Source organism: Trichosurus vulpecula, chromosome 2 (genome assembly GCF_011100635.1).
Source record: "Trichosurus vulpecula isolate mTriVul1 chromosome 2, mTriVul1.pri, whole genome shotgun sequence".
NCBI lineage: Eukaryota > Metazoa > Chordata > Mammalia > Diprotodontia > Phalangeridae > Trichosurus > Trichosurus vulpecula.
This window is the reverse complement of record NC_050574.1, coordinates 444,308,532-444,321,453: the sequence shown is the minus strand read 5'-3', so window position 1 is coordinate 444,321,453 and position 12,922 is coordinate 444,308,532.

Sequence of the window (12,922 nt, the reverse complement as noted above, 5' to 3'; positions counted from 1 at the left end):
TGGTTCCACTTATCATTTATGGAACAATCTGAACCCAAATTCCCCCTTACCACCACTTCCTCAGTCTCTTTTATTTTTCTCTGTATCCTCAGCACTTAACCCAGTACCTAGCACATAGAATGTGCTTGATAACTGTTTACTGACTGACCGTATTTGAATGGAACCTTCTTGAGGGCAGGAATAGTCTTCATTTGTATTTTTTTGGGATCCACAACACTTAAAACAGTGACTAACACATAGTAAACACTTAAGAAATTCTCATTCATTCATTCATTCATTCATCCATTCCAACTTTCTTTTGCTTGCTTAGAGGGAGTTTATGTTTAATTCCAGGTTCTCAAATAAATTATATTTAATAAATACTTATTAATTACATACTACATAGAAAATATTGCACACCTGGAAAAGCAGCAATTACACAGTTTCTCAGAGATCTTACAAAATATTAAGGGGATTGTGACACATATACAGGTAACTTTGGTACATGAAAGAAAGAAAGAAATGAAAGGGTAAGTACTAGAAAATATTTCAAGAGAAAGATGATTTTCAGTTGGGGAATCATGGAAGACTCTGTTCAGAAAATGGCACCTCAGCAGGACTTCAAAGAAAGAAAAAATTAAAACAGAAAAAATGTTAAAAAGACACAAAAAAAACTCCAGGAATGAGGGATAACCTGAGAAAATACATAAAGGTAGAGACAGGAGAGAGCAAGATAAGATACGCTTAAAAGACAGCTAATGTTCTGTTTGTACTGAAATGAAGAATGCTTGAAGGGGACTAATGTAAAATAAGGTCAAAGCCAGATTACAGTCTTCAACATCAGGCCAGAGAGTTTGTAGGTTATCCTTGCAGTTATGTAGAGACGCTGATACTTTGTGAGTATGTGAGTGACATGGTCTGATACGGGCATTAGGAACTTATTTTGGCAATAGCGTGCTTAATAAAAGTGAAAAGAAGAAGCAGGAGTCCTTCCTAGAGGCTATTACAAAAGTCCAGGGGAGAAGTGATGAGGACCTGGATTAGGGTGGGTACCATGTGAATGAAGAGCAGAAGACAAATGCTAGAAATATTGCCGAGCTCTGATTGACAAGCTGTTTGCAGTAGATCAGGCCTGGAGGGTGAGTGAGACGGAAAAGTCAAGGATTACCCAGAGATTTTGAGCCTAAGTGACTGGGAGTGTAGCGGTGACATTGACAAAAATATGGAAGTTGGGAGGAGAGATGTGAGGGGGGATATGTAGCTTTCAGTTTTGCACATGTTGAATTTAAGGAGACAAAATGAACCATCTAGGCAGCAGTTGGAAATGTGGTGCTGGAGTTCAGTGGAGAGATCGGGGTTAGGCGGGTAGATTTGGCTTAGAAGTGATAATTAAGCCTTGGGAGCAGATGAACACACAGAACAAGAGATTATATAGAGAAAATAGGGAAAGGAGCAGTGACTTGGGAGGGGATTGCCTGTAAGGCACTCAAAGTGAGGTGAAACGTTAGAATATCCAGAAAAAAGGCTGTTTCAAAAAGATAAGGTTGTCAGTTCCACAAGGCAGACTTAAATTTTTCTCTTTGTATTCCCAGCACCAACCACAATGCTTGGCACATAGTAGGTGATTAAATATGTCTTGTTGATTGTGCTACTAATAATCTGAGCCAAAGAGAAATCTTAAAACATCTAGCCTATCTTCTTTCTCAGCCAGCACAGTACAAAGCCACAACTACAGTAAGATACACATGACTTTGCTTCAAAATGCTGAAATTTGAGGGTGTCTCCAACACTTGGCATTATTTAGTTTGTGCAGAAAGGCTGGTGGTAGTCAGGAGTGTTTCCTCTGCCCCACAGACACAGCCCAGGAGAACTCGTCTCTTGAACCAACTTCCCTGAGCCTGCATTTATAAGGCTGCTGACACTGCCACCACCTTGGTGCAGGCACCAATCACTTCATATCTAAAATACTGCTGGGTTTTCCCTGCCGCAAGTCTCTCCCCACTCCAGTCCTTTCTCCACTTAGCTGTCTTTGATCTTCCTAAAGCTCACATCTGAGCATGTGACCCACCTATACCCCTCACTCAATAAAATCCAGTAGCTCCCCGTTCTCTCTATAAATGTAAAAACCCATTTGATATTCAAGGCCCTCATATCCTAACTTCTCCTCTTCCCCTTTCTAAGCTACTTCTACCTTACACCCACTTTCCCTGCCACCAGAAAATGTTTTACCTGGTGATGCTGGCCTCAGATGCTTCTCAGACAAGACCTTCCATGTCCTGACTCCAAGAATGTTCTCTGGCTGACTCCCATATCTAGAATGTTCCCTTCCCTCATCTCTGCCTCCAGGCTTCCTTGGTGTCCTTCAAGGCTCAGCTAAAATCCCATCTTTTACAGGGCACCTTTCCTAATCCCCCTTAATTCTCTCTTCTCCCTTCTCTCTGCTAATTCCTCTTTGTCCTGTATATAGCTTGTTTGTACATGGCTATGTGTAGGTTGTCTCCTTCTATGAGATCCTTGAAACCAGGGCCTGTCTTTTACCTCTCTTTGTGTCACCTGTGCTTAGCACAGTACCTGGCACATAGGCACTTAGTAAATGTTTATTGGCTTATTGATAGATAGTTATGGCTCTACAACATCTCAAAAATCATTCTGAATGTCTTATGCATTATACAAGGCACATTATGTTGCTACCAGGGCAAACAGCAAGCAAAAATGCATCACTGGAAACCATGGGAACAGAGGAGGTAGGATCATAAGCTTAGAGGTGGGAGGGACTTTGGCTGTCAGGTAGCCCAACCTCATCACTGTATAGATGTAACAGTAACTACTGTGGCTGAAGGTGCCAAATCTCTTACATTTCACCACTGCCCTCATGGTTCTCCAGTACCCTTAGGAAAGGGTGTGTGTGTGTGTGTGTGTGTGTGTGTGTGTGTGTTTGGATAGCATGGCGAAGGGTCTTTCTCGTTTATGCCATTGGCTTAAGCTCCCACCAATTGGATTCTGCCCAAACTCCAGTTCCATCTTATGACTTAACAGTACAGTGTGATTTAGAAAGAAATACTTATTTCAAAAATAGAATATGAACAAAGGTAAATACCTTGGGGCCCTAATCTGTTCTACTTTACCAACTTGCGTCTCTACGGAGGGGATAGGGATTGGGCTCATAGTTTAACTCCTCAGTCTCACCGAGTTCCAAGACTAAAGTCTTACCTGGGCTTCCATCCTAGGACCCTGACTTGTCAGAGCTCTCCAACTCTGCTGATTGTATCATCAGGTCTACAGTCCTGTCCCAGAAGCTCCATCTCCAGGGTTTGGGACTCCGTTCCCTGAACTTAGTACAGAAAAGAACAAATGGAACAAATCCAAACCCCAAGCCTTTCTGTCAGGGACACAGGGCATTAGAGGGCAAAGAGGCCCTCAGGCCCTCCTAGCTTTCTGAATCACACCTCGGCTGAGGGAATTAGTTCTTCATCCATGTACACTTCCAGCAAAAGAGAGAAACTGTCCTCCAGTCAGGTATATTTAAAGATGCAGGACCTTCTAATTATTCAGGCAGTGAAAAGGGGCTGTTTCAGATGATGTGATAGTCCAATGCAGAACATCTAAGTATGTTCCAGTCCTCCTAGAAGTGGGTCCCTGATATCTCTCATGCGGGTGCCTCCATCTCTGCTAAGAAAACAGCTTCAGAGTGCTTCAATGACCTGCTGGAAATTTCACAATTACTAAGGGGCAGAATTGGCTGTCCAAATAGAATAGTCTTTCCTTTATACCCTGGTAAAATGGTAGGAGTTATGTAGGGAGGAAAGAACTGGAAAAATTGTAAAGTAGACAATATTTGTCTTTAAAACTCCTATTTTTTTTTCTTTCTGTATCCTTCCCTTCCAAAAAGGCACTCTCACATCTGTATTCTGCAAAACTGTTACCTCACATTATGTGTACTCAGATCTGGATTATACCCCGGCCTCCCTCTATCTGAACCCAACTCTTTATCATATCACAGTTCAGGGACAATTCCCTAATTCTCTCACTACCAGGCCATCTGAGGCTCATACTCCTCAGATTGACCCCTAACCCTCATGCTTTCCCTCACACAATTCTCCAAAGGCCCTGGACCCGTTTCATGGCAGTTCGCCAGAGTTCTAGAGTTTGTAAGTTTCTATTAACTAGGCACTTTGGGGTCCCCAATCCAAGTTTACCAATTTATTTCACTTCTGAGTGTTTGCTTCTGGAATCTGCAACATCTAACTTCTTTCTGAGATGCTGCTATCCTTACCCCTTTTAAAGAGAAAGGGGACAAAACTAACTAAACAATAATCATAAAAACCCAAACTATAAAACTAAACCAAATCAGTACCCTTCTTTCACATGAGCAATCTGTAATTCCTTTAAATATTCAATGTTTAAGGTCACACATAATCGTTTATTTCCATCATGCCTTTTTATCCAGTTTTCCCTTTGAACTATAATAAATCTAAAAGTTTAAATAAGACACTAAAATATTTTGGTTTTACATTTAGATTTTAAAAAATAAAAATCATATGAGAAAAAAGGTTTCATGTTTGGAATTATTTAGCTCGAAATAACTCAGCAATCCTCCTTTATATTCTGTGTCAATTTGGAATGCAGAAAGTAGTTTTTACAGCTAAAATATTAGGGGAAATTTGATCAAGCTATCCACAGATATCTACCGCTAAGAATACACACGTTCACTCTGTCTGTCTCTCTGTCTCTCTCTGAGAGAAAAAAAATGAGTTTTTTTTTAAAAGAAAAACTAGCTTAAAAATAAAAAAATACATTCTCTTGTAGCTATTGATTGCTTCTCCACTGTTTGTTTTGGGGAATTTAGACACATAGAGACTGGTTTTTGAGATCATTACAGTAGGTCTGAGGCTCTCCCCTTTTAAGGCTTGAAAAGATTTATCATACAAGGTAATATTGTCCCTGAGCACACGTTTCATTTTCATGAACTTAGCTTGAAATCCCTGACATTTAGAAATGACAGTGTGTCAGTGTGAGGTTCTTTGCAGTAATCCCCCTCAGTTTTATCAGCTTTTCAAAATCTTCCTAAGTGCCAATACTCAATTTATTAAGTATTTAATTATTGGAGATGTGAATCCACTCAGAAAAGCTAGACAGTTCAGACATTGTTTATTTGCCAAAAAATGTTTGCTTCTTGTTGCTAAGTAACTGTTTTACAAAAAGAGGAAACTGTCGCCCAAAGTTTTAAGAAAATACTTAGGGCTTTACTTTTGATTCCTTTCATGGTTTTCAATTACACAATATTTTAAAATTTTGAAATGCGAATTTAATTTTTTAGCAATGTTATCTAGAAATCAGACAAGGGAACACTGGAATTTCTATGGTTCACATGTTATATTTAGATTCCTTTGATGTAGTCACTTTGGTAAAACATAAAAAGAAAACTAAATGAATGTGGGCTAGAAACAACATGTATTTTTCCATAATAACCATTTATACAGGCAAATTGGATTCAGGAGAATTTAGATTCAAATTTTGCTACTATAACTTTGTATAAACCTGGGAAAGTCATTTAACTCCTCAATGTCCCAATTCCTTTTCTAAGAAATCCTTTATAGATATGTTGTCTATATACGTTGATGGGAGAGATTCCATATATTATTTCTGAAGATGTTTGGAATCACAGGCCTGGATTCCTGTTCTCCTTTCCCATTCCATAGAAAAATAAAATACTGCCTTGTGGGGTATAGCAGATAAATGCAAAAGCCATCAGATAGAGATTAATGTAAGCTGGAGCCATCAATAAAAGCAGCATGTAAGTGTCGATTAAGTATTCCTTTCCAATATTTAAAAATTTTCAAATATGAAAATTTAGCTCAAGCATGAGACTAGATATGTACAACTCTATCATTATAAAAGATGATCATAGAAAATTTCCAACAATATCATTAAATTTCTATTATTTTAGCTATTTATCTTCATTACTTAGAGTTGTGTAAACAATTCTGAACAACATCCTGAACTTTGACTAAAATGGAAAGCTAAAAGATCCCTAATATTTTAGTTTAAACTTCAGTCTTGGAATTACCATTTATTCACTATAATGACTTCCAATGATGACAAATGGTTACTTATAGAAAGATGGGGATTTTTTGTTATTCACATTTATGCTAGACTTAAATTTGGATGCTTCTAATGTACTTTCCTTTGTGCAGTATCTCCACACACCCTTTTGACAAAATGAAGAACTCTAAAATTCCAGTTATGACTTACTAAAACAATTCTTCCTTTTGATGGTATCCTAATAAAGCTGCCCCTAGGCCCAATATTCTAACTTCCTTATAGGCCCCACTGAACAGCAGGCATGTCCTGATTTAACCACACAATCTGACTTTAACCACACCTCAGGTCCCCAGAATCAATACAGCCATTGCCTCTAGCTAGCCACTGACGTCAGATCCGGTTCACATATTTAAACAGGTGTGTCTTTGTATGCAACCACAGTCACATCATCCATTTAGCCTAAGACAGGACCACGGTACCTAGCCATCCCTCTTGACTGAACAGGACTGCAATAGCTAGCCAATAAGAAAGCAGCATGACCAGGATGTTTGACCAACCATTCCCCTATTACCTAATCCCTTAACAAACCCCTCCTGATTTTTTAATGTTCATGATGTCTGTTGTATAATCAGTATCATTACACTATAAAATTGCCTGTCTTTTCTGAGTTGCTGGTTCCTCTTGGAACCTAGCCTGCTTCTGAGGGGTGTCAATCCTTGGATTAGTGATGGTCTGACTGAATTTTTTGAGGCAGTGCTGCTGTGACAGACCATGAAACTGCAACACTTTTGTCTTTCAAATACTGTAGTTCTTGTAAAGACTCATAGCATATTTTAATCATGAAGATTATTTTGAACTGCTACGCATCTTATGCAAAGGTGACAAGATTAATATTCCAACTTTTAACAAGTTCATCCTTAATATTACATAATTTCCTTAGCCTTTCTGAACTGATGGTGATAAATTCATTAGAGATGAGTAAATTAAAAAAAGTGATTCTCCCTCTAAATTAACATATCGACACACTTTTGTGATGAATTTTCTAAACCATTTTCAGATTATACATTCCTCTTTGTAAGTTCAGTTATCTTGATCATAAAAAGCTCCTTTTCCATGGACAACTCTTACCCATTTTTCATAGCATAATTGAACTATAAAGATGTTAACCCATTTTAAAGCTGATGATAAATTGCCTTTAGCCTGTTTGGAAATTTTCATATTAAATTTTTTAAAATGCATGAAACCTTAACAATTAGAATATTAAAAAACCCCAAACAGAAATATAGCTTTGACCTTAAAACCTTAGAAGAGTTGAAAAAACAAGTGACTTAAACTCATCACTACTATCTATGATTCTTGGTGGATTTGTCCTTTCTGAAGGATACACACACACACACACACACACACACACACACACACACAAATATATACATGTATATATATGTATACATACATAGTTAATATGTGGGGACTTTTTCCCCTAAAGATACAAGATCCTAGGTTTATGTATTCCAGTAGTTTTTTACATCTCAGAGTGGCATTAATATCTATCAGAAAGATGAAATAATAAATGATATTCAAATTGACACTCTTTGGTCCTTGTTCAGTTAGCTACGCAGCTGTTACTTCATAAGTAATCAAAATATTGTGATTTTCCAACATGACATTTTGTATGTCAGTATCTCTTTTTCTCTAATTTCTATTAAAAGGTCTCTGAAAATAAAACCTTAATCTCAAAGGTAGTGATATTGAAGGTATTTTAAAAAAAATCGCAGATGTCAAATGACCCAAGGTATTTAAATGTGATGCTTCTTTGATGTAGCACAAGTACTTACTTCATGCCATCAAATATAAAAAACTTTTAATTTGACTTAATTTTTTTTTAAATTCATGGTTACTTGCTATTAAGTGCTATGCAAACTTTAAGGTGCTAAATAAATGGCAGTGGTTATTATTAAAATATTATCTTTTACTTATGATTTTTTTTTACTTATGACTTTCAAGTAGAAATAGTCCTGGGATAAATTGCACTCTTACTATTACTATTTTTTTTTAATTTAATGTTCTGTGAACTCTTGCACAGGTCAATAAAATGTCTTCTTTTTCTAACAGTAAAGGGGTTGGGATATTAGCTCATCTTCCTTAAGCTCACTGAAAGCATCATCAGGACAACTCTCACAGCAGACGGGATGAAGTAGATAATGTATATCTCATCAAGTTCCCACATAGTTTGGATTTCTTCCATTAGGCATCTATATTTTGAAAGCTGTTCATTCTGTTTTGTTTGGAGATTATGAGGTCCATATGGTGGTATCTAATAAAAACATTCTTAAATTTTTATGAAACAGCATTATGTCCAGGCAATTATGGACATCGTTTCTGTCTGTACTAATGGAATAGTTCCAGTACGGTTTATTTGTTGAACATTCAAGAACATTTTGGGCCATATTTGTAGTACAGGGATTTGTGTTCTGTTAGTTTATGAAGGATAGCTAGCTTCTGGTGTATAATTCTGACCACCTGATTGTGTCTTTGTAGACAGTTGACTAATTCTTTGAAAACTGCAGTAATGTGCTGTATTTTCTACCATTTCATTGCACAGTTTGCACAGATCAGAATCTCTGAGCTCCTTCAGGTTTATCTTTCTGTAATTTCTAGTGGTGATGACCTGGTTTTGAATATACTACCATAAACACTCCCATTGATGTAAAAAAAATCCCTCAGCCTGCACCATTTATTACCTATCTTATCTGAACCTATCTCTTGCCAGTATTTCAGGGAAGCTGGAGCTTCTGCCACCTTCTTTGATATAACCATTTTGTTTTTCATTATATTAGCCATAAGTAAGCTTTCTACGTGTGGTTTCCTTGAATTAAACTTCTTATGACCATGTAGATGACCAGAAATCTTCCATATCATTCTTTTTCTGTTTTTGTGTCTTCAGATCTCTTGGCTTTTAAGCTCACACTTGAGCTTTTGGTTGACGTCAGATTGTTTATATTGTTCTTTGTGGTTCTCTTTGTATGCCCCAGACTTAAGGATTTCGCTTTGAATTGCTGATTAAGGTTACTAAGAATTCCTAATCTACCCTTGTTACTCAATATTCCAGTCTACTAGTTCTTTGTTGTTGTTGCCTTTAATCAGATAATAGAGTGTTCAAGTTTTTTTTTTTTTTTTATTGCATATACTGAGGATGTTGATATGGTCATTCGTTGTCTTTCCACAGGTCAGCAGTTTTCTAAAGCCACTTTGACAATGGTGGTGTTTGATGTCTCTCAGGCATGTTTTAGATAGATCCTAATTCACCATATAGTACACATGTGGCAGAAGTAGCAGCATAGTAGGGTTAAGGACTAAAAAATCTCTTTTTTGCTATCTTTTTCAAATATTAGGTAACTAGGTGGCATAGCAAATAGAAAACTGGTCTTTGAGTCAGGAAAACCCAAGTTACAATTCTGCCTCCGGCCCTTAGCTGTGTGACCACAGGCAAGTCATTTACTTTCTCAGCCTCAGTTTCTTCATGAGTGAGATGGATAACAATAACACCTACATCACAGGATTGTTCTGACGGTCATATGAAAACAGTTATGCAAAGCACTTTGCAAAACTTAAAGCACTATATGAATGTAAGCTATTATATTTATTATTATATTCTGTGACAATTGATTTGCTTGTGATGATAATAGCAGATACTGGGTTCTGATACTAATCTCATTCACATCATTAAGATGATTATCATCATCATCATCATGACGACTGGATCTCCAGTCTCATCCTGGCTTGAAGGGTGGTGACAGCTCACAGATTAAATCCCAATACCGATGGACATAGAGACTTTAACCTGCTCTGTTTTTCCAACCTGGGATAGGTCACTGCTCTTTAGGCAGCCCGGTGTTCCTCTTCTCTCCTAGGAGTTACCATATTTGTGCTAAACTCAATTTGGACACCTGATCATCTTTAGACCTACTACAACTAGGATCTACCTTACTCAAGCAATTCACCAGCATTTGCCTTTCCCAGTAGCAAGGATTACACACACCTGGCCAGATAACTGGTTTTAAAAATGGTTTTGTTTTGATATAGCTAGTTTGAATCCTAGATTCATGCGATCAAATTCAAAAGGTACTTTTAAAGAATTCTAATTATGTTCATTTCCTCTTCAAAATCATTTGGACATTGGAATTATTTTTGTCATCTGTTCCATTATTAAGTATTACTTTGTGTGAAGTGTAGATTTCAATGCCTTCAGGTTCTTTAGCTTTTCCACTCTTCAAATTTATGCAACTCCTCAACTTCTAGTCATTTCATCTAATCTGAGTTTCTAAAAGAAATTATTTCTTATGACTGCCCCGCATTGATCTATAGTACTTTGTTTTGTGACTTGGAGCTTAGGATACCATTGAGAGAAAGCAGTATTAAACCCTTGCCTCTAATGGGAAGGGTATGTTTTCATTATACTGACATGTAGTTATTCCTAGATTCAGTCCATTTCATATGCACTTGTGGTTTTGCCTGTTTGTTGGGTAATACCATCTGCACCAAAACATTTCTTTTATACATATATATGTAATTTTTTTTCCAATTACATGTAAAAACAATTTTTAACATTTGGGTTTCTGTTTAATTTTTAGTTCCAAATTTTCTCCCTCCCTAATACCTCTCCATCTCCTAACACCTCATTGACACAACAAGCAGTTTGACGCTGGTCAAACATATGCAATCATGCAAAACATATTGCCATGTTAGTCATGTTGAAGAAATAACCAGACCTGCCCCCTCCCCCCAAGAAAACAAGTTTAAAAGAATGCTTGATTTAGCATTCAGATCCATCAGTTCTTTCTCTGGAGGTGGATAGCATTTCTCATCATAAGTCCTTCCAAATTTTCTTGGAGCACTATCTCAATCAGAGTAGCGAAGTCTTTCACAGTTGATCATACTTAACGTGTACACTGTTCTCCTGGTTATGTTCACTTCACTTTACAACAATTCACACAAATATTATCAGGTTTTTCTGAAACTATCCTGCCCATCATTTCTTAGAACACAGTAATATTCCGTCACAGTCATATACACAACTTGTTCAGCCATTGCCCAATTGATGGGCATCCCCTCAATTCCAATTCTTTGCTGCCACAAAAAGAGCTGCTATAATTATGTTTGTATATGCAGGTCCTTTCCCCTTATTTATGATCTCTTTGGGATACAGACCCAGTAGTGATATTTCTGGGTCAAAGGGTATGCACAGTTTGATTGCCTTTGGGCATAATTCCAGATTCCTCTTCAGAATGGTTTGATCAGCTCACGTTAGTTCATCACCAGTGTCCCAATTTTCCCACATCTTCTCCAACATTTATCATTTTCCTTTTCTGTCACATTAGCCAATCTGATAGGTGTAAGGTGGTACCTGAGAGTTGTTTTAATTTGCATTTCTCTAATCAATAGTGATTTAGAGCTTTTTTCATATAATTGTAGATAGCTTTAATTTCTTCCTCTGAAAACTTGAGTGTTCATATCCTTTGACCGTTTATAGGTTGGGGAATGACTCATTTTTTATAAATTTGACTCATTTCTCAAATACATACTTTGAGAACTGGGACCTTTATCAAAGAAACATGATGTAAATATTCTCCCAATTTTCTACTTTCCTTCTAATTTTGTCTGGATTAATTATGTTTGTACAAAGTCTTTTAAATTGTATGTAATCGAAAGTATACATTTTACATCATGTAATGCTCTTTATCTTTTATTTGCTCATAAATTCTTCCCTTATCCATAAATCTGTCAAATAAGCTATTCCATGCTTTCCTAATTTGCTTGGGATATCACTCTTTATGTCTAAATCATGTCCCTAATTTGAGCTTATCTTGCTATACAGTGTGAGATGTTGGTGTAAACTTAGTTTCTGCAAACTGCTTTCCAGTTTTCCCAGAAGTTTTATAAAATAGTGACTCCTTTTCCCTAAATCTTGGATCTTTGTGCTTATTAAACATGAGATTACTATGGTCATTTACTACTGTGTATAGTGTTCCTAATCTATTCCACTGATCCACAACTCTGTTTCTTAGCAAGAAGCAGATTGTTTTGATGATTACTGCTTTGTAAGATAGTCTGAGATTTGGTGCTGCTCAGCCATCTTCCTTCATGTCTTTTTAAAAATTGATTCCCTTAATATTCTTGACATTTTGTTCTACTAGATGAATTTTGTTATTTTTTTTATAGCTCTCTATTTTATTTATTTTTTTGGTATTGGATTTCGGTAACTGAATAAGTAAAGTAATTTAGGTAGAATTGTCACTTTTATTATATTGGCTAAGCTTCCCCATAAACAATTAATATTTTTCCAATTGTTTAGATCTGACTTGATTTGCATAAAAAGTATTTTGTAAACGAGTTCATATAGTTCTCGGGTTTGATTTGGTAAGTGCATTCCTGAGTTATTTTAAATGGAAATTCTCTACCTCTTGCTGCTGCATTTTTGTCGGCAACATATAGAAATGCTGGTGATTTCTGTGGGTCTATTTTATATTTTGTAACTTTACTGAAGTTTTTAATTATTTCATCTAGTTTTTTAGTTGATATTTTAGGATTCTCCAACTCTCCTATTTTATCATCTGCAAAGAGTGATAGTTTTGTTTCCTCATTGCCTTTTTAATTCCTTCAGTTTCTATTTTTTTCTCCTATTGCTACAGCTAGCATTTTAGTTCAACATTGAATAACAGTGGTGATAATGGGCATCCTTGTGTTGCCTCTGATCTTACTGGGAAGGCTTCTAGCTAATCCGTATTACAGATAATGCTTGCTGATGGTTTTAGCTAAATACTACTTACGATTTTAATTTCAGTTTATTCCTATGTAATAGAAATGAATGATATTTTTTTGGTCAAAAGCCTTTTCTGCATCT